We start from the raw sequence: 26,902 nt of genomic DNA on the forward strand, positions 1-26,902 counted from the left end.
AAAAGGCAGCCGACCCCCAAGAAGAGCTTTGAATGGCCTTAAGGAAGCCTGGAAAACTATTCCTGAAGACAACTTAAGGAAATGACAAGAACGCTAACTAGAAAGTCAGGCTGTGTTAAAGAATAAAGGTGGTCGTATCAAATATCGACTTTCAAGCTTGTTAGAATTGTATAAAATCTTTTTTTGCTTTTATGCGTTTCACTGTATGCTTGTTTCAATAAATCTCTGCACATAGTTCCCCATTTTCCTACCCAATTAAAAAGAAATCAGTGGTAGCTCAAGACTTTGCCACAGTACTGTATGTAACTGATGCTAGGATAGATACAATGTTAACCAGCTTCCTCAACAGTATTGAATACATTGTACATGCCAATTTTTAAGCTTGGAGTTTCTGATCAACTATGACAGCGGCGCTCAGCCTCCAGGCCACGTACCGGTCCGTGAGTCGTTTGGTACCGGGCCGCGAAAGTTGAGGCTTGGGTGTGAAATGTACGGTTTTCATGGTTTTTATCGCTAACTCTGTTTCCCTGGGTCTTTTCCTGTGTTGTAGTTGTGTGTCTTATTTTGAAAGAAATATTTACACGTTACCATAGCGACCAGAGAGCATTAAGGGGCAGAAAGGAGGATGTTACTCTCAATGTTGTTAGCGCATTTCAGGAGGACGCTGCTAATAAAGTTACACAATTACACAGTGAATTCGCATTTATTATTATATTTACAAAATACTACAGATTTTGACTTGGTTGTATCATTTTATTTTGTTGTATTTGTCTGCGACACCTTAAAGGCCGGTCTGTGAAAATATTGTCAGACATTAAACCGGTCCGTGGCACAAAAAAAAGTTGGGACCACTGAACTATGACACAAGAATCTTAGAAAAACATGGATTGCAGCTTAAGAATTTCTTTGCAACATGTTAAATCAACATTTCTTCCAATGTGTTCACCAGGTTAGCTAATTTCCACAGTCACCACAAAATAAACATAGCTATAATTAAAGGCCTGCAAATGAGGGTGGATAAACCCCCACCAGCATTGCCTCCATCATTCTGAAATGTGTCAGAGTGGCTGGATGTGTAATTATCCAGGCCACTGACTGAGTAAGTGGGCCCGCATCATTGAAAAATGCCCTTTTCTCCACAAACACGCTAAATCAGATAAACAAGAAAATGACAGAAGAAGAGCACGAGAGAGATGACAGCAGAGGGAGGGCGGAGGAAAGCCTGTGTGTGAAAGAGGAGGGAGCTGTTAGGGTGTGATTGGCAGGGGAATGACTCAGTGGCGTGAGGGTTCCAGAAAAGTCTAATTAACATGTTCTTCTTTTAGTAAGCATGCCTATTTTTACCCCTTTCCTCCAGCCTTTCTTCGAGGCTTTTCTTGTGAGGAAAAAAAAAGACGTAAAAAAAGATGGCGTTTTGGTCAGGCCCCTTGTCAGGCCCCTTGTGTCCCGACTGTCTTTTCTCTCGGGTATTCTGCAGACCATTTTTACCTACTTATTGTTGCATGAACACTTCTTCCTCTCCATTATTCAATTGTTGGAACAGTGAATTTATCCTAAAAGAGACTTGCTGAGAGAACTGCAGACACCAGGGACCCAAACAGCAACTGAAGAGAGCTCACATCTCTCTGCTCTCTGTTCCTGTGCCTTTCTTTGTCTTTATCCAGCTTTTTCCTCACTCCTTTCTCCAGCAATCTGTGGACAGGGAGCCCAGGAAGTTTCTTGCTTTTTCTGAAGCTTTTATAGGTTTTCTCTCTTTAACGCTATGTCACTGTCTCTTTGCTTTTGCTCCCACTCTTCTCAGGAGCTAAGGCTGTAATAAAATTGTATTTTTTTCTCATGTACTTGCAGCCCGAGTCTTTAACTCAGGATTGCAGGAAGAGGCAGGGCGTGAAAACATAATGTGTTTAGTAACCTTGGATTCCGAACAATGTACTGGTGAAGGCGCACAGATAAGTGCAGATGCACATCATAACCAAAATCTAATACTTGCACAGGCTCAAACTAATTTCTCTCTCCCTCTCTTTCTGGCTCTCTTTTGAACTGCCCGGCGATCTCTAATAAGCAAGATGATGATATAAGACATCATAACACCATCAGTATCTCAAAATCACCACATACTTGCCCCAAAACCTCTCTGGAAGTTAGAATAGAATAAATTAAGCGTACGTAGCATAACCCACCTGGACTTCCTGCTCAAAACCAATACCAATACCAACATTAGCAGTATCCACAGCACCACCAGATCCCAAAATGTTGATTCTGTTCATCTGGAAGTAGTGTTTTCAGTAGGAAAAATGTTGCATCACTCATCCAAGTGACTTCTTCAGTCTCAGCTGACTGCAGGTTTCCCCAATCTGTTTATAAGATTGGGGAAAATGCTGAAAACGCTACGTCGCTACGTCCAGATGAACAGAATCAACTTTTGGGGATTTACTTACCTGGATGATTGAGCATGCATCAAGAAGCACCACCAAATGTTCATTACAGAAGATGGAAGTGCAGATAAAACCTTCTTTTGGCGAAAGTGACTAATTTGTATTATTTTTTTCAACTAGTATAAACCAATGCAAATCAGGCGATTGCACATTACACACTGTTTGAGACGATCATGAATCATAGAACATGGCTAACACCATTAGCAGGATCTCTCTTGTACAGATGTTTCAGATCTACAAAAAGAAGGAAAAAGAACAACAAGTTGTTTCTTTCTTTGTTGTGATTAGGTTTCAAAAACACTAATATGCATAATATTTAAATGTACAAACACTTGAAGAGGCAGCACACTTGGCAGCTTTTGATTGTGGCCCACGCTGCCACATTTAAAAAATAAAAAAAATCCACAGTTTGGTTGAGTGAACACACAGTTATGGATGTTTTTCATTTTTTCCACCAGAGTCAGAGGGCCCGTGTTGCTTGATGTGAGTATGAGGCACAAAGCCTTAATATCCCAGGGAAACCTTTGCCGTTAGCACTGCATGGCTTTTTCGACTGGCCCGTTCAGCCTTGGGATCCCTATTCACCAGCTGGACCATTGTTTCCACATCACCTTTGAATCAAGCTGCTTTTTTCCATCTCTCATGGTCTGTCAACTCAGAGGCTGCTAAACAAATCACATGTAGTGGTAAAAGTCACCAGCAGCACACTGTGGTGGCTCTGATCTCACCTGTGTTAGTCTATAACACTATTTTTAAAGTTAAACTGTTTCTCTGGCTTCAACTGGACCGTTTTTCTTTGTTTGCTCTCCCAAAATCTCTATTAGTGTCATTTTATATCCAGTATAAATTCTGAAAATTAAATATTGCCTAAATATTACCTGATGAAACTGGCGCGTTCTAATCTTTTCCATCTGGTGATGCAAATAATGAATTAAAACAATCCTGAGCTGTTTCTTTACACAGAGGTTTTTGGCCCTCTGGGCCTTTTAAAAGTGTCAAGTCATTCATCGCTGGGTGCTGAGAGAAACACTGAAAGATATTCGTACTTGCTTTGTTCACTTAGAAGCAAACATGCACATCAACATCGACTGGAGCTTTCAATAGCGGCGTTCTACAGGTGACTTGTTTGTCTGCTACTCAGTTTTCATTGTTGTTGAAGCCGCTATGAAAAACATGATTCACAGTTCATCAAGAGACAGTCAAAAACGTAAGGAGGTTAGTCACAGAGCCCAGGCACTGGAAAATAAAATTCACAAAAACACGCTTGCATAATGCACAAAATAAAAACATCTGAAAGTATCAAACCTATTTGACAGGTCATCCTTTTAGCCTCAAACACCCTCTCAGTTATTTGAATACAGGACTGTGCTGAGGAAAGGTGTTATCAGATGAACCGCATTAATGTTAACAAACAGAGCTGTGGACTTAAAAATGGGAGGTTTGGCTGTGGTGAGTCAAGATGCTTCTGCTGCTGCTGAGTTTCTCAGAGCGTAACAGGTAACAGTAACAATAACTAACAATAATCTATCTATCTATCCACACACCTAAGGTGGAACAGTGGTTGCCTCACAGCAGGAGGATTTGGGTTGAGAATCCACCGGGTGGCTGAGGCCTCTCTGTGTGAAGTCTACACGTTCTCCCTGTGCTTGTGTGGGTTCTCTCCGGGTACTCCAGCTTCCTCCCACAGTCCAAATGCATGTTAGGCTGATTGGTGATTTCAAACTGCCTTGGGATAGACTGGCAACCTGTCCAGGGTGTACCCCACCCCTTGCGTTTGGACATCTGGACTCGCAACCCCGTGACCTTGAACTGGATAAGTGGTTAAGAGGATGGATGGATGGCAAAAAACACTTTTCCAGTTCGGGATGTTTTGGGTAATCATATCCTATACTTTATTCTGCAGAACTGCTCAGATTCGATTGTTTACAACACTCTCGGCACTGTCTGCAGCACATGTGGCAGCAGAGGATGACAGTAGTGTCTCTTCAGTATAAGCTGCTAACCAATTTATGAAATACAGTGCTGGAAAGTTATTAAACAATGACCTCATCATTTACCCTGTCCAAAATAACTCTAGTTGTATGTATAAACATGCATACATGTGTGACTGTAACTAATTTTGTGGAACATAAAGCAATCCATCCATCTTCTTCTCTTTATGCAATTTGGGGGTCACTGAGGGGCTGTAGCACACCCCAGTGGTCACGGGGTGAGAGGCTGGTTGCCAGACTGTTGCAGTGCTAATACAGACAAATGTAGGAAGCGAGGAAGGAACTCGCTTTTCGGGGCTTTGAAGCCGACTGCTGTTTGCTTGCAGACATTCTAGACTACGGTTGCCTGGGTAACCCTCTAATGTATTTACTGCCATTAAACATGTCAATCAACAGTATCTGCCTGGAAGTTGAGAAAAGTTAGTCTTACCCATCTTGACCCACGTTGCCAGGTCACTCACTTTCTGCGGTCTCAGCAGAATTCAATTCTCCTTCAGAGTGAATGCAGCCTAACAAGTCTGTGTTTGAACTGTGGAAGGAAGCTAGAGCACCCAGAGAGAACCCAAGCAGACCCAAGGAGAACACGCAAAACTCCACATAGGAAGCCCCCCAGGCAGCTGACAAGTCTAGGATCTTCTTACTATAAAGCAACAGTGCTAAACACAGCAGCACTGTGCTGCCCAATCCTCAGCTGTCAAAAAACATGGCAAGGCTAAAAAAGGGTGGTGCTGCCAGATGGAACAAAAGAAAGTCAGTCCGATGCAGCTCAGTCCCAGATGGCTGCAGCGTGTAGTCAGCCATGAATCTCTGCCAGGAATCGTATGACTTTCATGTTGCCTAATCTGACACAGTGATATCAACAGGCAACCTTTTTTAAGTGTTTATATAATTTAAAGTTAAAAGTACTTCCATGGGAAATTTGTCAGGAGAATTGGGACCAACAGCAAAAGGTTCTTTAAGGTTCACCTGGCCCAGGTTAACAGAGAGACACTTTGTGGAGGTTAAGGAAGTTCACCAGACAGGAGGTGTGACCTCAGCCTACTCCATTATCCTGTCAGGTCTGATCTCAGCGCTCCGCTGCAGTCGCAGGTCTCTTACTGGGAAAAGTAGCACGAACCTCCTCGAAGCAAAACTTTGGAACTGAATGTCAGATCTTCGCTTTAACACGAACAGATTGGAGAACTGAAATGGTTTAATGATTTAAGTCAGCAAAGCTCCATCAGGAATCGTTTTACTTTTTATTTATTTATTTTCTTTATTTGTATTTATGCGCTCCACAATCACACACTAGATAACAGCAAAAGGGTCCCCAGACATCACTGGGGGGAATTAAATCCCTCAAAAACACCAACAGAGAAAAACAATGAAACTACAATTAAATTAAAAGACCAGAATCATACTGTGATTATGCAAGAATGTGCATGCTCGTGTGAGTGCCTGTGTGCGTGTTGGAAAAAGGCACCTGGGGTAACAAAGTGAACAACTGTACAGTTGCTATGGTGATAACGGGCTGGAGAAAATGCAGTGATAGATTGAAAGCAGGCAGGAAAAAAAAACTAAGAGAAAGAGAGAAGGAGGTTTAATAAAATTAAGCATGTGCTGTGCAACTATGAAGAGAGTCTGGTTAGAAGTAAAGGAACAAGAAGAATAAAAGAAAGAGTGCCAATCTCATAGTCAGATACACGTCCAAGCTCAAGGTCAGGTGAAAGAAAGGACTGCGCAGGGTTGTTTTTAGCTGAGAGAATCATCAGTTATTCTCTGCCGGTAGAGTGGAACCCAAAACAACCACCAGTGTTGTCAGGCTCGCCCAAACAAACACTGCCCAGAGCTTCGGCTGAACAGGCGCTAGTCTGACCCGCGATGGTGAAGGGCACACACTGCTTATTGCACTCTGTGACTGCATTAAAATGAGTGTGCCTCAGTGTTCGTGTGCGCATCTGTCTGTTAGAGTGTGTATGATGGTACGAGCACCAGAAAAACAAAAAGGAGAGAAACCAGCGCAAAAGAAGAATGAGTAGAAATAGAAATAATAGAAGGGAAAAAAAAGATAGACGTCTACCAATGTGGAGACAAAGAGAGACACATGGACAAAAAAGGAGAACGATGGCAGAGAGAAAGTTGAGCGGCGTTTGTGTGCGAGTGTGTTTGTGGGTGGGCGGGTTTGTTGCATCAAAGTAATACCAAATCTCCAGGCCAAGAGTTGAGACTTTCCACATTCAAGCCACCGTGGGCTTTAGTGAACTGGCTGGCGTACACAATGCCCAGACAAACTCTGTAAATTACACAGTGCATTTACACAGAGGGACGATCCACAGTGACAGTCAAAGTGAATCAAAGGCACAAGAAAACATTTTAAGCTGGGATTAAAAGGTACGGAAGCCCAGAGAGGCAAGGGGTGAAAAACTTTTGCAGGAATTATCTTTTATAATGTATTTAGTGTAATTTATTTTGTCTCCGTTATATGTGTTCACTATTTGTTTGTGTTTCTAGTATTTCCTGTGGTTCCCCTGTCTCTGACTGCATGTCTCAGTGATACTTTAAAGATTAGTTTTCTCTTGTGTCTTGTTTTGATTTCACTTGCTGCTTTTGTTCCTTTGCCTCTGCTGTGATTGTCTGCCAGAGGCAATTTATACTTCTGTGTTAAAGCTACATGCACAAACCCCTCTGAAACCCTGCACTGTAACCTCACGGCCGCCTCCCTGGAAATGTAACCACTCGTCACATCAGTGCAGCCCACCGTTGTGCCTGGCCTGTTTAGGACAGTCAATTTGTCCATTTCCTGCCACTTTTTTCTTTTCTGTGTTAAATCTGCACACTAGGTATGTTGTAATTGCAAACCCCTCTGAAACCTCACATCACAATCCGACTTGGACCTCCAAGGAATTGCAAACATGGCGTCAATATAAGGACAAAAAGCGAGGACCCAAAGGGGGGGAGAAATAAATCCCAACATTTTACTTGTTTCTATCATGTCTGGCACCACTTACCAAACACCAGGACACAACCACAAGGTAATTAACACATAGTGCACCAGCACAAGCATGAACGTCAGCCATTCATGTGACGAATAGTAATGACAATGATGTGGGAAGCTTGCATAGCTCATGTGGCCGACGTCACGCTGGAAGATTCATCGCAAAAGTCTAAATCAAACATGAGTTTCACTGGAGGTCTCAGTCCCACAGATCAAGAAAACAGCTGGCAACTGGTCGCTAGAAGGGGGAAAAAAGCATGTTCCAGCTGCAGAGAAGGTGCTGCATCAAGAACCCCCTTGGTACCTTTGGTTGCTTGCAGGTTGCTAGCGACTTTCTCAGGGAAAACTCGCCAACTACTCAACGAGTAAATGTAAACAGACACCATTCGCATTAAAAGTAAAAGCTGAGCCTTTTGAAATCTAAGTTACCACTTAACGTGTATACCCCTACTTGCCAAACGGTGGGGATAAACACCCTTCTCTTTAGTGGTTGCCATGGAGTTGCAGACCAGTCTTTAGGCTTGTGTGACTGAATTGCGTTCACCTGTCTCTTGTTCCCACTCCAGGGTGTTATAATCCTGTCTATCCCCTCGTCTTTGTCAGAGCATCATTGTTGAGTTTCCCCCTCTTCCTGTTCCCCGTGCTCCTACACATCCTCTAGAGTCATCAGAACTCTCCAGAATCATACCACATATTAAAACAAATGGAATAAAGATTTGAACTGAGAAATATATGCTTCATCATGGGTTCTTTTAGGATTTCTTTACAGTCCTAGTACTGCCATGTCAAATACGATCACCAAACCGTAACTTGTCTACCAGTTCACACTGACTTTATCCCTCTTTCTCATTCACCCATGCATAAAACACGCACACACTTAGCTATACAGATACAAACCCTGACAGCCACCCGAGTCCTGGGTGGGGTTTTGCTTCAAGCAATCAATCGTATCACAGGGACTAATCTGTCATCACTGATAAAAACAATAATGAAGCCGTGACTCAGTACGAAAGAAAAAGAAGACAGAGGACAGAGGGCGGCAGAGCTGACACGAGATATATCAACAGCAGAAAAACTACTTGAGACGAGCAGAATAAGACTTGGAGAGAAGGAGGTCAGGCGATAAAAGGGGGGAAAAAACCAAAACTTGTCAAAGGTCATTGAAAACTAGAAAGCGCTGCTGATTTAAAAACAGCCTAATGAGTTGCTCTTTATCATGTCGCCGCTTTTATTATCTCCCAGCTGACGTTTCACCCATCAAAGAAGACTCACAGTGACAACTGTACATGCATTTGCTGTCTCCGGGTTCATCTGTGTCTTCAAATCATGCTTGTAAAGGTACCTCTATCCATCACTGATTTAATTAGAGCTATCCCATCTCTCTCTCTCTCCACCTGCAGCTCCTGAGTGTTTACCGGACCATTGTTATCAGACTATCCCTCTGTAAGCCGCATTATGTTAAAGACCGATTTACAGCCAGGCAATCCAAAGTGGAAATTTTTAAACAGATACTGGAGGATATTTGTATTTAAAAAATGTTAGCCCCGAGGTTGCTTCATGGAGACTTTATTTTGCAGTATTTTGCCATTTCCGAGCTCCCTGATGTTATATGAAGTGATGGAGTGTAAGGGTGTTTTCACCCCATGGCCTGCCTGTTCCAGCGGCAGCATAATACACGTCTCGTCAATGCGTCGTTTGTTGCGTGCCTCCTCTGATTACATGCCTTTCTGGTCTTTTTAGAGATTCAAACATCAAAAAGCATTAGTATATCATGGTTCTCGCATACATGAAAGGATGCACTGCTGCATGCGTTCACGCAGGCACACAGACACACACCGGGAGTGTGCGAACAAGCTCATTAGTGAGGAATGGTAAAGAGAGCAATGAGAGCAACTTTCCAGTGATTCTTTAATATGAATTGTGCAGTTGGATATGTAGCTGAAGCCATGAGAAGACTTATTAGTCTTGAGCGTCTCATATGGCTTATGGTGCACACCAGTGAAATTACCAGAACAGTCATATAAACATAATCCATTAAAAAAAGATGTTGTTTCAAAAGTGAAATTACAAATTCTGAAGAAAACTGTTGGTTTGTATTAGGCTATTTATACATCAGGTTTTCTTCTTTATTACTATTTCGGTATCATTTTCTTGTTGTAGATGATTGATGTGGCGAGAAGAGTTTAAAATAACAGCCTGATTAACAGACCATCAACCTGGCAATTACCAGTCTTCCCCCATACTTCCGGGTCTACTTTTATAGCATTATTATACACCCAGCCTCCAGTTAATTACATGCACCTATCCAAGGTGCATGTAATAATCTGAAAGAGCAGCGCTGCAATAAAATGCTTTTATAAAAAGCTATAATGTAGAAGTTAAGCACCTCTAAAACAAATTTAAACTTCAGGTTGCTGCTCCTGATTAAGGAACTCTTAATCTGTTTTCAAAAAAAGCAAAATAAAAAGGAGAGGAGAAGAAAAAGCAGATTACAGAGATTATATTGTGTGGAAGTGTCGTCATTTCTGTAGTTATCCACGGTGATCACATAGTTAACCACACCCTGATGACTACAATCCTACAGTAATGTTGAGGTCTGGACTCTGAGGAGGCCAATCCATGACTGATAGTGTTGCAGTGTGCCTTTTTTTTTTTTATCCAGGTATGCCATTACTGCATTGGGAGCATGTTTGAGATCACTGACATGCTGAGAAATGAAGCTGTTGCCAATCAGATGTATTCCAGATAGTTTTGCATAGTGCTAATGATAATTTTCTATATTCATAATTCCATAAATTCTGAGAAGATCCTTAACACCACTGACTGAAATGGAGCCCTAAACCATTACAGAGCCTCTGCAGTGTTTTACAGTTGTACCTCTTCTGACCTCTAAACACAACTTAAACCAAATATTTCAAATTCAATTCATCACTCCATAAGACCTTATCATTCCAGACCAGACCTCGTCCTTTGGTCTAACTCCCAAAAACTTGCGTACATCACTGAGCTGACGGTACCATGGGAGGAAGCAATTGAGGAAGCGTTTGAGTGTAAGAAGCTGCGGTATGCCAACTTGGCAGCTGAGGCAGAGGACAGAGGCTGGAAGATCAAGGTGCGCCCGGTGGAAGTGGGGTGCAGGGGCTTTGTTGCCAGTACAACAGCAAAACTGCTTAGAGAGATTGGGATCAGAGGACAGGCGCAACGGCAGGCTATAAGAGAACTATAGCTAACACTGCTGAGAGGACCAGTCACTGGCTATGGTTAAAAAGGGCTGACATCACTTGGGCAGCTAAGGCAGTCAGCTAACCGCGAGAGAAAAGAAATATTCCGCTCTTCTCCCCTCTGCTCTTCTTCCCTTTTCTGGGAGGCAGTGGGGAGGTAGAGCGTACAGCCCGATCCGGCGGGGAGGTGTGGGAAGCCAGATCGGGCGCCCCCTTCCGGCTCTCCTCTCTGCTCTCTCCTATCTTGTCCCTTTTGTCTTACTTCTCTCTATCACCTTTTGGGTCTGCCATTACATTTTATATTCTTTTATTCTATTATATTTTACATTCTTCACTGTTTTGTCCAGTTTCCTCAAATTGTCTTAAGGATGCACTGCACACCATGCTGAGACAGGGCTGTGCGATATGACCAAAATCTCATATCCTGATATAAGACATTTATCGTCCTGACAACGATATAAATCACAAAAATGTAACATTTTCTGTAAATTCTGTGACTCTTGGGCAACTCAACTTGCGTGAAGTGTTTTCAGCTGGGCATCCTTTACCTGGAGTCAAGTGTTTTAACCGATGCATGAAACTGTACATTTTTAGACATAAGTTGTAACGGCCACCACTTTCTTTCGAAGTTTGAGTCTAAGGCTTATTTTTTAGCACCTGATGTCTCTGTATTTTGCTTCTCATCTGTAAACTCTCTGCATACTCTTTCACATGATTCAGATTATTTGGAAAAGTCTCAACAGGATCTTGAGCTTTATTGTGAAAGTGTTAAGTGAAAAACAAACAAGCGGACGGCGGAGCCACACGATGGTTTTACCATCATTGTTGCTAACGACAGCACGTAAAAACAGGCGCTTGTCTGTCCGTACTGTTGTTATATTAAATATAAGAGAAAGAGAGAACTTTAAGAAATGAATATAGCCACTACAGTGACCATCAAAAGCTGAAAATATGTTGCTGTAAACGGTTTATTTTACGAAACAAACAATAGCGTAATAGGAAACGATAGACGTTTTTATATCGTCATCTGATATATATATCGTTATATCGAACAGCCCTATGCTGAGATATGTAAAAGTTTTTGCTAATAGTTCTTTATCGTGTTGGTCCAAAAAAATTATACTTTATACCTGTGTTGTCTTTGTCATTATCTGCACATTTATACAGCCAATCTCCAAAGAAACACTTTGAAAGACGTTCGGAAATCCTTGGGAACTATTGCTCAAGACCATTTTTTTAAAAAGTGCTCCTTGGATACAAAGGACCTTTGCAAAACTTTTGCATAGTACTGTAAATAGGAGGATTAAAGGATCAAAAACAGCTTAGACTGGACTGTCCCACCTCAAGTTGGTAGAACAAGGCAGCCACTCATCTTGGAAACTAAATACAGCCACTGTTCACAAGTGATCCTTGCAAATGTCTGCTCCCTATATATCTTCACTTGTTTTACCAAGGCATAATGCATCACAGATGACGCCTCAGAAATATTCACAGGAAATTTATCACGAACGACAGAGCCATCACACGCTCGTTACACTCATAATCGTAGAACTATTGATCGTGTCCTCAATCCACGCTTCACATTACTGCCTGGTTGGAGATGAACAAACTGCCTCATTGACTCTGTTGTATATAGTATAAGGCTGTATGTGAGGCCAGGGCACTGATGATATTTATGAATATGAGCAAGTTTAAAATGACAACAAAGCACGGCTCAAGTTTGTCAGTTTCAAATAAAAACTTCATTGCAAATGAAAGCATTCTGTTTTTAAACACATATAAGACCAAATTTTACTTAAGAACTAAATGTGTAGACACACACACAGATAAAACACACAGAGTAAAATGAGTACAGAGTAAAATCAAACCGAGCAGACACAGGTGTTCGGCCCTTAATCCTTTCCCGTTGCTATCTAATTAGCAGATCTAGTGTTGAGATCCATTCAAACTGCACCTCTGAGCCGCGCACACGCTTTCATCACAACCCAACTTTCATCATCAAACAGAGCGTTTAATTAGATTGACTAGGATATGAGGCCTGCTTTTATATGCGCGTGGGTTGCCCTTTCTGTGGCATGAACTGTAGCTACAGTCCTTTGTTGCTTCAATTCGCACAAAGGCCAAAGCGGGGTCTTTAACCTGTGAGAGTATCATCACTTCCTGTTTGCGCCTCCATATGACTAGGGGTCTCTGCGGCAGCAGTTATCAGGCTCCATTAGGAGACACTGGTGGCGATAGCTCCATCTCGGCTCATTGGTAATTGAGCTAAATGGCTGTGAGAGAGGATGAGTTGTTCAGAGGATAGTTGACTTTGTCGAGAGGTAGTGGAGAATCCCACTTAGTGTAACAGAAATCCACTGTGCCTATATCTGGCCTGCACTTATGCCTACATGCAATATGTAAACACAGACAACTACTGCTTCAGCACATCGAGGACTGTGGTGAGGACAGGTTGACTGATGCAGTCCAGTAGGAGTCTCTGATGATGTTTGCAGACTATATGTTAGATTGCTGTGTTGTGGGTTTTAGAGAAGACAGTATTAACCAAAAGACAGGAGGCCAAACTGGAGGTGGCAGAGTTTAAGATTTTCATTGGGAGTGATCAGGTACATCGGGGGGACAGCTCAGGTTGAGTCAATCTGGAGACAGACTTAGAGATGTAAGGTTGAAATGATTTGGACATGTGCAGAAGAGGGATAGCGGATATATTAGACAAAGGGCGTTGAAGATGGAGCTGCCAGGCAGGAGGAAAAAAGGAAAACCTCAGAGAAGATTCAGGATTGGTGTGACAGAGGAGGATGGAAGATACAGGAAGACATGGAGGCAGATGATCTGTTGTGGTGACCCCTAATAGGAACAGCTAAAAGAAGAAGAACAAAGGCGGAGATATGTGGTTTTCAGTGAGAAATATCTTCTGAGTTCACATTGTTATTCTATTATTGAACATTAGGGAACCAATTCCATCCCTGGAATGAGCCCTCTGAAGGGCACATTATCTGCAACGTCACTTTCTTTTTCGATAGCTGTTGCAGAATCTCCCTCTGTATAATTTGGGAATCCCACGTCTTCGACCTGAACGTCACCAGTCGCACCACCTGCACAAGGTTACAAAAATTGAGAAGTGTGCGACCAGCCGAAACACCACCAAAGCGTGGCCCCCATCAGTGAATGTGGAGTCACATAAGCAGTGGGTATAGGTGTAAAAAAAAAAAAAAGAAAAGCTGAGCACATGAAATAAACTGCTCCCATACCTAAAGAAGCAAACGGTTCTTTCTGTGAAATTTTCGTGAACACATCCAGTTATTTAAAATAACATAAGAGAGGAGTCTCTAAATAAAAGGTGCACCAGCAACAATGCCAAGAATCAGAGTCGCTCTGCCTTTTGTCTTTAAACAGATAGTACCATGTCCAATCAGCAAACATAGAAACACAACAGTGCTGTGCTGGGACAAAAAAGAAAAGACCTTTGGAGTGCAGGTAGAGCTAAAAAATAATCCAGTAAGAAGCAGACAATTAGTTACTGGCTCAGAATATCTATCAAAACGGCCCCCAATGTTTGCTGCCAGCACTTCCCTCTTAGATCATTTTAATTTAATAATAATTGATTTAATGATGAGTCTTCTTCTTTTTCTTCTTCTTCTGTCTGTTATCTGTTGTTGCTGTTACCCGTTTCTCATTCCTCACAGCAGACTCAACTGTGTAATATACTGAGTCAAACAGCGCCCCTCTATAGATGTGTGGTGAAAGATTGTATTACATTCCCAAAAAGATAAGCAGGGAGCTGAGTTTGCTTCGCTTGGAAAAAAAAAAAAAAAAAAAAATCAGACCAATTAAGTCATACCACTGCGTCAGCTGCATTTTTACTGGCTGACTTGCTTCTGCTGAGGGTTCCTGCTCACTCAGCAAGTACGGACTTTATCAACGTTAAAGAATAAAATAAACATGTCAGAAGAAGACTTGTGGACAGGATGGACTTTTCAGCTTTAGTGTGGATTTGTTCAACACAGTTCTCACAAACAAACACCACCCTCTTCAAATAGGGTGAGGGACAAGCACACCCCTTTTACTCTGTGTCTGGACACAGAAAACATACACAGATGAATATTTTTTATGTAAACTTATTTATGAGTGATTACAAATGTAAAAACAATCTGGTTTTATTATCATAACAAGTGAACAACCCCAGAGCATCCCTGATGAACAAATTATGACTCTGATAATATAGTTGAACAACGTTTCTCCCATCTCTTTACTTTTTAAATTTTTATTTAGTGGCATACTAACATATCGACTGATATATTGGCCCTGCAGATGTACAATGTCAGGCTCTGGCTGACTGAATTGCTCATGTATCCATGCTTGCAGTTTTGCATATAGAGTCTTGGCTGGATTTAGCTGCATGTGTTAGTCTACTGAAGCAGTACTTTTAATACGGTTGTATACACACAGAAAACTAGCATAGTGGGCGGCAGCTGTAGGTTACCTGAACAGATTGTGACTATTTACAGCCTTGGCAAGTTTATTATTGTTGTTAGCCTGTTCTGTTGGGCACTGAACATTTGTTATAGTTTTAAATGATAAGGAAGCCTGAACAGGATTTTTGTATATCAGGGAAATAAAACAGTTACTAAGTCCTTTCTTTTAATACATTATCACAGAGAGGATGTGTTATGCATGCCAGTGAACTTGGATAACAAGGCATGTGCCAGTCTTGAATCTGTATGATGCCGTTTTGTGTAAAATGCAATCCAATAGATGGGGGTTAGTGTTTCAAAATACCCACACAACCAGACTGGTTTAAATTGGCTTACCCAGTCTCAGAGAAAGGCCAGCTGTTACAATAAAGTCATAAAAAAGTTTAAGAAAAGAGGAAAGTTACAAAACTTTTCAGGTCATCTATCACCTGGCTTCCCACAATGTTTTATAGCAGCCCCCACTTTTACCCTAGTTCCCCTGGTGTGTTTATTAAAGCTTTCACTTGCAGGAGAACAGGACAACTGGCTGTTAACATACCTGCCCGTTAATCACTGCAACATCGCCACTGAATCCAAGCAGGACGGGCCCCAGGTGGCCATCTCACACGGAAACTATATTTAACCATCGCACAATATAAACAACAGAAAAGAAGAAGCTGCACTTTCACAACTAAGGAGAGTGTACACATGTTCATGTGTGAACACACACACACACACACACTCTTTCTAAACACAAAGTACTATTTTCTGTAGGAGGCACAATAAAAATACAGGTATCCAATCCTATTTGTCACTCAAATGACCGACTGAAAATGGCTATAACCGATATTTTTTTATAATAACTAAGCATAAAATGTAATAGAGAAAACAATGTGACGGTGTGAAAGGGGTCGCTCATAGTGATGAACCTGCAGAAAATGATGAATCTGTATCTCATCTTTGCTTTACAGAGATTTATACACAGATTCATCTCTTTGTTTCTTTGCCCTGATGCAAAGTCACCGTTGTGGTTTACTGGCAGTGTGCTGGTTTCTCATCTCCAGGCAAAGCTCTAAAAACACCGTGCACCACAAACGCTGAGCAGACACAGTCAACATCTAGCTGGGTACTAGTTTCTAATACCTGCCTACATGATGAGCACAAGGGCAGCCCGCATGTAACAGTGAATATATAAGTATAAGAATATAAGACTGCAGATTACAAGTCACTTTAGAATTGACTGACACGAAAGCATATTTAAGCCCAGAGAACTGTACTTTAGTACAATGCACACAAAAAACAGATATTTTGTTTTGTTTGAACAGTTTTTGAAAATTGAATATTTACCTTTTTTAACCCCCAAAATGCCTTTGCATTAACGGCACTTGATCTTCAGCAGAGAACTGGAATGCAGTTTAATAAATTAAAAGAAAAAGTTATTATCTTCCCTGTAATTGAATAAAACCTGGGTCACCACAGTGATTATATTTCATGAAAAATGCTTAAGATACACATACAAATCCATTACAGACTGTTGTATATATATGGGATTTAAAGTAAAGAAAAAATCTGAAGAGAATTCCGATCTAGTTTGTCGTGTGTTTGACATGTAAATGTGTAAACAGATGCTCTGTTTGTCCTTCCTTATGCTGGCTGTGTGTGTACTAAACCCTGTGACATTCAGGCTGTGTGTGTGTGTGTGTGTGTGTGTGTGTGTGTGTGTGTGTGTGTGTGTGTGTGTGTGCGCGATCATCTTGCATGCACTAACATGTGTGAGTGAGGATTATGTCAGATGCCCTGTAGCTGGCAGAGAGACCACTTTGGCCCCTGATGTTTCTGTCCAGCGTCCAAAAAGCTGATGATTAGCGCCGCGCCACTTGATTGTCTACGTGCGTACCATTTACTCTCTGCAATTACATAAGCAACACAGCTGTTCTCTGCATCTTTGTCTTTCCTCAGTACAACTGCTGAATGTGCAGCTCTCCTCCCAACCACACTGCTGCTATATCCAGCTTACAAATGACCGGCTAACTGAAAGCTTTCAGGTCATCTAAGAGTTATGCATCATAAGGATGAAGCCAAAAGATCAACAGCTGTCAGTGGGGTTTTAATCCACGAGGTGTTAGAGATACGGGAACATCCTCAGCTGGCTTATGCATACGTGATTAGATGTAGGGGCATATCACTGGTGATATGAAATGAACCCTTGACCTATGCCTTTGCACTCTACTAGAGATAGATCTGCAGTTATAGATGTTATATATGTTCTGATCCTTAGATATGTTTTGTTATTTGAAAATAGCATATTTTATTTATAGCCCACTCTTTTTCAGTGAACCAGAGATAATTGGGCAACTGACTCAAAATGTCACATCAGCCTTAGACTCCCCTCGAACATCCCATTCTAGGTCAGCCTGACCTTTTGCCACTTCTAGAATGACTCTTTCTGTCTTTGTTCTTTCCTATAACAATAAATGACCCTGCCTTCCCCTTGTCTGTATATGTTTGGGTTCACCAGTTCTGCACAGCCCAGAAGCTTTTTCATAGGTAGGTAATGGTTGTTTGTTTGTTACATCTTCATCAGTTAAGCAGGCAAAAGGTCTAAAGTTGAATATATGTATGGGTATTTGCATTTTTAAGGCGTCTGCTTACGGCAAACCTGGTGTGCGCGTTTCGAAAGGCAGAACTTTTAGTTTTAAGGCAAACATTCTCCATTTCCAGCTTGTGTTGCCTCTTTACGGTTTCACAGCTGAACGAGTCGCTGCCAAGTGTTTGCAGACAACTCTGTCTTCCATGCAAACTACTGGTAACCGCGGCAACCTGCTAATAGCCAAAGCAATCACAAGGAGGTTTTCAGTGCAACAACATATCAGTCTTGGCAACCAATTTCATTCTCGCTAAAGCTAGCAACCACTTTCCAACCTCTGTCTAGCAGCTAGTTGTTACCAGGGGGCACTGACCAGTCTCTTGCACTGAATTAATGAGGCAAATAATTTCACAACAGTTGCCAGTGACTGCCTCCAACAGTTGCTAGATGATTGCAGAGTGGTCTCTAGGCCTATAGCAAATCCATTACATACAGAACATGCTTGTGAAGCCATTTACTGAAGATAACAGTGGCAGATGATCACAGAATTCTTTCCATTATGCAATAAAAAATACTGGGAATTATCAGTGTTACTTCTCAGCCTCTCAGTAGACTCACGTACGGTATCAATTTGAAAATCCTACAGTATGTCACCTTGTTTTTGAGTTATCGCATTCACAAGGTTTTCAGAAAACTTGACCTCTGACCTTGACCCTGAAAACTAAAGGGTAAAAAAGTTCCAAAAACCTTAACAACATCCAACCAAGTGAAAAACACAGGAGGTAAGTACTGTACTAAGTCCACCAAAATGTTACCACAACATAATTTTTCATAGGATCTAAAACCATTAAGACCAGGTTACAGCTAAAGTATACAAACATTTTAGATACTTGATCATAATTTTTGGTCTCAGTGAGGGATATTTCACTCTGCCTAATTTAGCTAATAATTTATGTTTGTTAGACGTTTGTTAAATGTTTAATCTCTGTTTGGTGTAGATTTATTCTTTTACTGTGTAGATTCTATCAGTACAACAATACCTTTCCTTTTAGCAATCATTATTCATCACTACTGATTTCTACAGATCTTTTTTCATACATCTTACAGCAAACTACATCTGTATCTGTTTTCACACATGAACTCCTAACAATTTTGGAAGAGTGAGGCCAGGAAATTGTCTTCATTTTTTCTTTCTCACATATAGCACAGAGCAGATGATAGACCCGGTCTCACTCTCTGGAAGATTGGTTTGGGATGAGGTGATGTAGAGTGTGCGAACGCTGGGTAGCTTTTATCAGAGCTGTTCTCACATCAGCTGTGAGAATAGTGGATGATCACTAAGGAGCTACCAGGTTAAAAAGATAATAAATACATCAGCAGTTTTGAACTCGGGGAAAAAGAATGCTGATGTGAAAATGTCACATTGAACTTTAGAAATCTGTGACTCTACAACTGACACACACAGTTAATCAAGAAAATAATTATTGAACTAATCAATATTTTTGAATGCCACTGTCAATTTTTTTCCTTTTAACAATATGGACTTGGAGTCTTGGTTCAGTAGCTAACCCTCCAGTCTATTGCATGAGGTGTGATCGCCTTAATATTTCAAAGATAAATAATTATTGGCATTCTTAGATGACACACACATGACACATTATCAACCCACTCATGACACAAATATCCCATTGCGCAGCTCTTGTGTGAGCGCATGAATATTTCAGACATCGATGTTAATACTCTACGGCTGAGCTCATCGATTATTTGTCAAGGTGGGGAAAGCGGCAGCGCCTGCTCAGACTTGATTGTGATTCAGATATTTGGAGACTATTAGAGGTTTGGGACGTTAGGCTATTCTTGTCAAGCTGGGTGTCTTAGACAGGGCTGACTAATGATCCAATGGTCTCAGCCACAGCAGGAGGGATCAGTGACAGCTTAATGAGGCCACAGGGCTTCTGTGCTTACAGTGACAGAGGGAAAAGGAGGAATGTGGTGTGATGGGAGGTGTAGAGGGGGCAAAGGAAGGTAAAAGTAGTAGTGAGTAGAGACGAGATGTTTTGTAAAACCAGATAAGAAAAACAAGTTCAAGGCAAAACAGAAAAAAGGCTGGAAGAAGATAAATGAGAAAGTAGTTAGTATGCAATTTGAAAGAATGCACGGTGTAAGGTGTCCCACTGACGTCCTCCCACTCCTGAAACGCCTGGGATTCACTCTTATGGAGGATCCCCAACAGCTCGGTGCGTTTAAAGTGACAACTCAAGCGGGTGGTTTTTGTCTCCTGTGTATCCTCCTCCTCATCTTCCTGTGTTGGTGTTGGATGAGTCACCCACAGTAATAGTTAGGGAGGGTTGTGTTGCTCCTCTCGTCACTGCTCGAGATAGGGCCACCGTGGGGTGTAGGGCCTGCATCAGCATGTTTGCACCGACTGGCAGAGGAAGTTGGCAACCAAGAAAATAACAGGTTAGGTTGAAAGCAAGGGAAAACAACAGTGCGAGCAGGTGAACACCAAGCTGAGATGTTATGAGCAGTCACACATGAAGCGAATAACATGCAATGACTGGGTGCAAGAGAAACTGGCCAGTGTGCAACTGTGACGAGAGACAAATAGCAATGGCCACCTAATTTTGTCTCCATGTCAGGTGCTCATGGTTAGCAGACGTAAACACATACTGAAACAAGTCTGTAGCCTAGGAGGAGGGACCTAATGATGAGGCGCAACGCTGCAGCAGCAGCACTGCTTAAAGTATCAGCTGCTGCTGTCCTGGTGAGATATAAAAGTCGTGCATAGTCCATGCCCAAAAACCCTAAATCAAGGGTGTCACTCTCATTTGACATCATACAGCCGACTTTGATTTTAAGTGGGCCGGACCAGTGAAACTACATGACAAATGTGTAAAATTACAGAAAAATATCTGGTAGTTTGTTGCCCATACTGTCCTGTAATTATAAAATATAAAGTTTTAGTTAATTTAGAAAACAAATCTCATTTTTTTCCTCTTCTGCTGTGGATTCACCGTAAAAAAAAGAAGAAGAAGAAGAAGAAGAAGAAGAAAAAAAAGGAACATTTCTGTGATTTCCAAAGCTGACCAGTGGGCCCAAGTGGAATCTTTGCCAGGCCGATTCTGGCCCCCAGGCCATATGTTTGACAACCCCGTCCTAGATTTGGAAGGACTCCAAAATGTAATCATTTTTTAAGTCGTGCCAAGCCCCACCTTTGGTAGAAGTTTCATGCTAATATGTCCATAACTTTTTGAGTAAACCTGCTAAAAACCATCAAACAGGCAGACAAACTGAACCAATCATGAAATCTCCAGGGCACGGTGGAGTGAAATTAACTTGCACCATTAAAGCAGCATTAGCCACCTTCCATAAAGTTATTTGTGTTTGCCCATGACCCACACATCTGTAAAGCAGGGGTTAGTTAAATGAAAATATAGTGACCGAAATTAAATTTAAAATGAATCTCAAGAGAAGAAGGTGTACTTTATTGGTCCCCGTGGGGAAAATCGCTCTCTGCATTTAACCCATTCACTCAGTGAAGCAGTGGGCAGCCATTGGGCGCCCGGGGAGCAGTGTGTAGGGACGGTACCTTGCTCAGGGGTACCTCAGGGTAGCTGTTCAGGGGAATCGAACCCCCGACCGGTGGTCACCACTCTACCTACTGAGCTATCCCTGCCCGTAATAAGGTATAAAAAAAAAAATCACCATAAGAGGCTGACCGAAATCACTATCATCATCTACTGCCACAACCGCACCCTGACGAGAACTAATTTTATTCACATCTTTGGCCGTTTATTTGGCCATGACACCTTTGTTCTAAAAAGAGATCCAGAAGACAGAGAACTACAAAGAAAGGGAGATGTGACCAGTTTTCATCTTCTTGAAGTATTTCCCATCTGCTCACACATCCTTTCCCCAGCAGAAGGCCTAATCTTCAGTAGAGGAAAAGCAAATCTCACTTATTTCTTTTTGTAAAATGGTGCAACTCAGTAGCTATGCAAATGCCAGATGTGTCACTGTGCTCTACCTGAGACTATAAAGTAGGGGAGGTGAGGAGGAGGGGGGAAGCTAAGAGAGAAGGAAAGACCTATAAGGTGACATCCCTAGTGGAGCAGCACAAATCATGATGGCTTTGTTTGAGAGACCTCAGCATGACATCTCACCCCTGCTGCTTCAGGAGAAAAATCGATGGCCCTGTTTTAGCTGGAGATTTAGATCTTAGATAGCCACTTTGCTAAGCCTAATACACTTACTGGTCCAAGACTTCTTACCGTTGTGAAAACCGTGATTTTTATCTCTTAGCAGCAAAGGCAAAGTGTAAAATATCTTACATTACCAATCTTTCCTACCAAGCTAACAAAGCCTTCAGAAACTGATGCAAAAATACGGTTTAAGTTTCTGAGCTGATAAATAATTATGTGGTAAGATTTTAAAGATAAGAAGAAAAGAGGACCTTAAGTGTCACGGCTGGCGGAGTGAGCCGTGTGGAGTGGAGGAAAAGGAGGACCCAAAATGCAGCAAACTGACGATATGAGTGAAGTTTATTTACAAAGGTGGTGGTGGCAAAAACAGGCAACGAGGGATGAGTAATTACAAACCTAAACTGGGAGAAACTAAAGACAAACCTGAGACCATACAAAAGGGGTGCGGAGCAGAGAGACGCAGAGACAGGGACGAAACACCATAGAATGCAGATGAATGCAGAAATACACAGACGAATGCAGACGAGCCGACAACAGGCAGGAGAACACACAGGGCTTAAATACACACACCAGTAATCAGGGGATGAGACACAGGAGGGCAACACAGCTGGGAGGAATCTGAGCTGACGGAACAGGGGAAACGTAAACTGAGCACACTCACATATGACACAGACCTTCACAATAAAACATCACACGCAGGCTCGACACCGAGAGACAGACAGGAAATACATATGAAACTAAACCTGCATCTTAAACCCAGATAAACAGAAACATGGAACTCTAATAATAGAAATCATAATCATCACCATAAACATTACCATAACCCGACAAGAGAACAAGAACACAATCCCTGATGCAAACTTAAATCAAAACACAATAACCTCAAAATACTGGGTCCAACGGACCCAGAACCGTGACAGTACCCCCCCTCCAAGGGCTGGCTCCCGACAGCCCCAAACAAAATAAAAAAGCAGGAAGCACCAAGCCAGGGCGGGCGGAGGGGGTCCAGGAAGGAGGGTCCGAAACAAAAACAAGGAGCACAGAGTCCAGAACCAAAACACGACTGGTCACTAGTCCACAGTACACAGTCAGGGGGCCGACCGTGCACACAGCAACGGCGGCGACGGGCAAACAGTTCAGGAGGCCGACCGTGCGGACGGCAACGGCGGCAACGAGCAAACAGTTCTGGGGGCCGACCGTGCGGACGGCAACGGCGGCGAGGAAGCAGTTCTGGGGGCCGACCGTGCGGACGGCAACGGCGGCGAGGAAGCAGTTCTGGGGGCCGACCGTGCGGACGGCAACGGCGGCAACGAGCAAACAGTTCCGGGGGCCGACCGCGCGGACGGCAACGGCGGTAACGAGCAAACAGTTCCGGGGGCCGACCACTTGGAAGGCAGTGGCAGCCACCGAGCAGGTCCGGAGGGCGGCCGCGATGCCAGCGGCGGCGACGAAGGAGCAGTTCAGGAGGCCGGCCGCGCGGAAGGCAGCGGCGGCGACGAAGGAGCAGTTCAGGAGGCCGGCCGCGCGGAAGGCAGCGGCGGCGACGAAGGAGCAGTTCAGGAGGCCGGCCGCGCGGAAGGCAGCGGCGGCCCTCCAGTCGCAGGCGTGCTGGCCATGGCCTGGTGGGCACAAGACCAGACGATGCAGGACCAGATGGTGGCGTGGCAGCCACAGGCGACGGAGCCGGACCAGGCGACGGCGAAGCAGAGGCCGAGGCTGGGCCAGGCGTGGCAGAAGGCGAGGCCGAAGGCTCTGACGAGGCTGGACCAGGCGTGGCAGAAGGCGAGGCCGAAGGCTCTGACGAGGCTGGACCAGGCGAGGCCGAAGGCGAGGCCGAAGGCGAGGCCGAAGGCGAGGCCGAAGGCGAGGCCGAAGGCTCTGACGAGGCTGGACCAGGCGAGGCCGAAGGCGAGGCCGAAGGCGAGGCCGAAGGCGAGGCCGAAGGCTCTGACGAGGCTGGACCAGGCGAGGCCGAAGGCGAGGCCGAAGGCGAGGCCGCAGCGGCCGAAGGCGAGGCCGCAGCAGACGAAGGCTCTGAGGCCGCAGCAGACGAAGGCTCTGAGGCCGCAGCAGACGAAGGCTCTGAGGCTGCAGCAGACGAAGGCTCTGAGGCTGCAGCAGACGAAGGCTCTGAGGCTGCAGCAGACGAAGGCTCTGAGGCTGCAGCAGACGAAGGCTCTGAGGCTGCAGCAGACGAAGGCTCCGAGGCTGCAGCAGACGAAGGCTCTGAGGCTGCAGCAGACGAAGGCTCTGAGGCTGGGCCAGACGAAGGCTCTGAGGCTGGGCCAGACGAAGGCTCTGAGGCTGGGCCAGACGAAGATAAGGCCGAAGCCGACGCTGGACCAGGCGAGGCCGAAGGCGAAGCTGGACCAAGCGTGGCTGAAGGCGCGGAGGCTGGGCCAGGCGTGGCTGAGGCTGAAGCGGAGGCCGGGCCAGGCGTGGCTGAAGCGGAGGCCGGATCAGGCGTGGATGACGGCAGCGGGACGGCTGCGGAACCTGACGGCAGCGGGACGGCTGCGGAACCTGACGGCAGCGGGACGGCTGCAGGCAGTGATGCGAATGGCGATGATGTGAATGCAGCAGGCGGTGGCGTGAATGCAGCAGGCGGTGGCGTGAATGCAGCAGGTGATGATGTAGAGATGTGCTGGGTGGGCTCCTCGGGCCCTCCAGCAGACGCGGAAGGTTGCTGAACGGGCTCCTCGGGCCCTCCAGCAGACGCGGAAGGTTGCTGAACGGGCCCCTCGGACCCTCCAGCGGAGACGGGTGGCTGAACGGGCCCCTCGGACCCTCCAGCGGAGACGGGTGGCTGAACGGGCCCCTCGGACCCTCCAGCGGAGACGGGTGGCTGAACGGGCCCCTCGGACCCTCCAGCGGAGGCGGGTGGCTGAACGGGCCCCTCGGACCCTCCAGCGGAGGCGGGTGGCTGAACGGGCCCCTCGGACCCTCCAGCTGGAAGAGACGGCTGAAGCAGAAGGCAGTCTGAGGCGGAGAGAAAGCTCACGCCATTCCTAGCAGGCTGCTTCTCAGCCTGTACAGCAGACGTGGAAGGAAGCTGAACGGGCTCCTCGGGCCCTCCAGCCGGAAGAGACGGCTGAAGCAGAAGGCAGTCTGAGGCGGAGAGAAAGCTCACGCCATTCCTAGCAGGCTGCTTCCCAGCCTGTACAGCTGACGAGGCAGGAAGCTGGGCGGGCCCCTCGGACCCTCCAGCGAAAACAGTCTCGGGGCCAGCAGGCGCACGGGCCTCTGGCAGGCACAGAACGGGGCCAGCAGGCGCACGGGCCTCTGGCAGGCACAGAACGGGGCCAGCAGGCGCACGGGCCTCTGGCAGGCACAGAACGGGGCCAGCAGGCGCACGGGCCTCTGGCAGGCACAGAACGGGGCCAGCAGGCGCACGGGCCTCTGGCAGGCACAGAACGGGGCCAGCAGGCGCACGGGCCTCTGGCAGGCACAGAACGGGGCCAGCAGGCGCACGGGCCTCTGGTGAACACAAAGCGGACTGCGGCTGCACAGAGCAGTGACTCAGCTCAGGCAGCGACAGTCGGATGCAGTCCTCAGCTGGCTTTTTAACCTCCAGGGGTCCAGAGTCGGCTGAGGGCTGGAGCCCAGCCTCTGGGGAGGCCCTGGAGTGCGTCACTGTCTCTGTACTGGCCAGCTGTTGCGGACTGACAACTGCGTTAGGTGGTGTGTCTCTCTGCTTGACATGAACAGGTGAATAATAATACTTTTCAGGTTGGATGGACTTAACTTGTTGTACAGGAGGAGTTGGTGAAGATGACGGCTGAGCGGCTAACTGAGCTAGTGGCTGCTGGGCAGCTAACCGAGCTACCGGCTGAGCAGCTGACTCAACGAACACAGCCCCGGAATAAACAGTCATATGAACAGGTGAAACTGACGGAGCGTCTTTTCCACTCACCACAGCCGGCAGTTCTGAAGTCCTAATCTCCGGCTGTGGGGTGACGCGCCGACGGCGCGACCGTCGCTTCCTCCCGGGCAAAACCTCCGGCGGGCCGGGCAAAACCTCCGGCGGGCCGGGCAAAACCTCCGGCGGGCCGGGCAAAACCTCCGGCGGGCCGGGCAAAACCTCCGGCGGGCCGGGCAAAACCTCCGGCGTCCGGCTGGGTTGGGAAGCGGTAGCGGCTGGTGGGTGTAGGTGGAGTTCGTTCCGAATGAAGTCCTGTGCGAGCGGGTGAAGAGAGCCGAGTAGCCAGGAGTGAGCAGAAATTAGCTGCTGTAGCCTGGCTTCTACAGCGCAGTGAAACTCCTCTCCCTCGCGTTCGAGCCACAGGTTAACCAACCTTGAAACAGTGTCTATTACTTCCTCCCGAAACTCCTGGGAAGGTGCGAATGCTGCTGGATCCATGTTTGGTCGGCTCGTACTGTCACGGCTGGCGGAGTGAGCCGTGTGGAGTGGAGGAAAAGGAGGACCCAAAATGCAGCAAACTGACGATATGAGTGAAGTTTATTTACAAGGTGGTGGTGGCAAAAACAGGCAACGAGGGATGAGTAATTACAAACCTAAACTGGGAGAAACTAAAGACAAACCTGAGACCATACAAAAGGGGTGCGGAGCAGAGAGACGCAGAGACAGGGACGAAACACCATAGAATGCAGATGAATGCAGAAATACACAGACGAATGCAGACGAGCCGACAACAGGCAGGAGAACACACAGGGCTTAAATACACACACCAGTAATCAGGGGATGAGACACAGGAGGGCAACACAGCTGGGAGGAATCTGAGCTGACGGAACAGGGGAAACGTAAACTGAGCACACTCACATATGACACAGACCTTCACAATAAAACATCACACGCAGGCTCGACACCGAGAGACAGACAGGAAATACATATGAAACTAAACCTGCATCTTAAACCCAGATAAACAGAAACATGGAACTCTAATAATAGAAATCATAATCATCACCATAAACATTACCATAACCCGACAAGAGAACAAGAACACAATCCCTGATGCAAACTTAAATCAAAACACAATAACCTCAAAATACTGGGTCCAACGGACCCAGAACCGTGACA

The 26,902-nt window shown here is 45.1% G+C and overlaps 1 protein-coding gene across 2 annotated transcripts in view; it reads right to left on the reverse strand.

The window, feature by feature from the left end:
* Positions 1-26,902, reverse strand: part of prkcab (protein kinase C, alpha, b) — a 123,111-nt gene that overhangs the window by 40,386 nt on the left and 55,823 nt on the right. The window lies entirely within an intron of this gene.

Source organism: Haplochromis burtoni, unplaced genomic scaffold (genome assembly GCF_018398535.1).
Source record: "Haplochromis burtoni strain Fernald_Lab_line unplaced genomic scaffold, NCSU_Asbu1 Contig_81, whole genome shotgun sequence".
Taxonomy (NCBI): Eukaryota; Metazoa; Chordata; class Actinopteri; order Cichliformes; family Cichlidae; genus Haplochromis; species Haplochromis burtoni.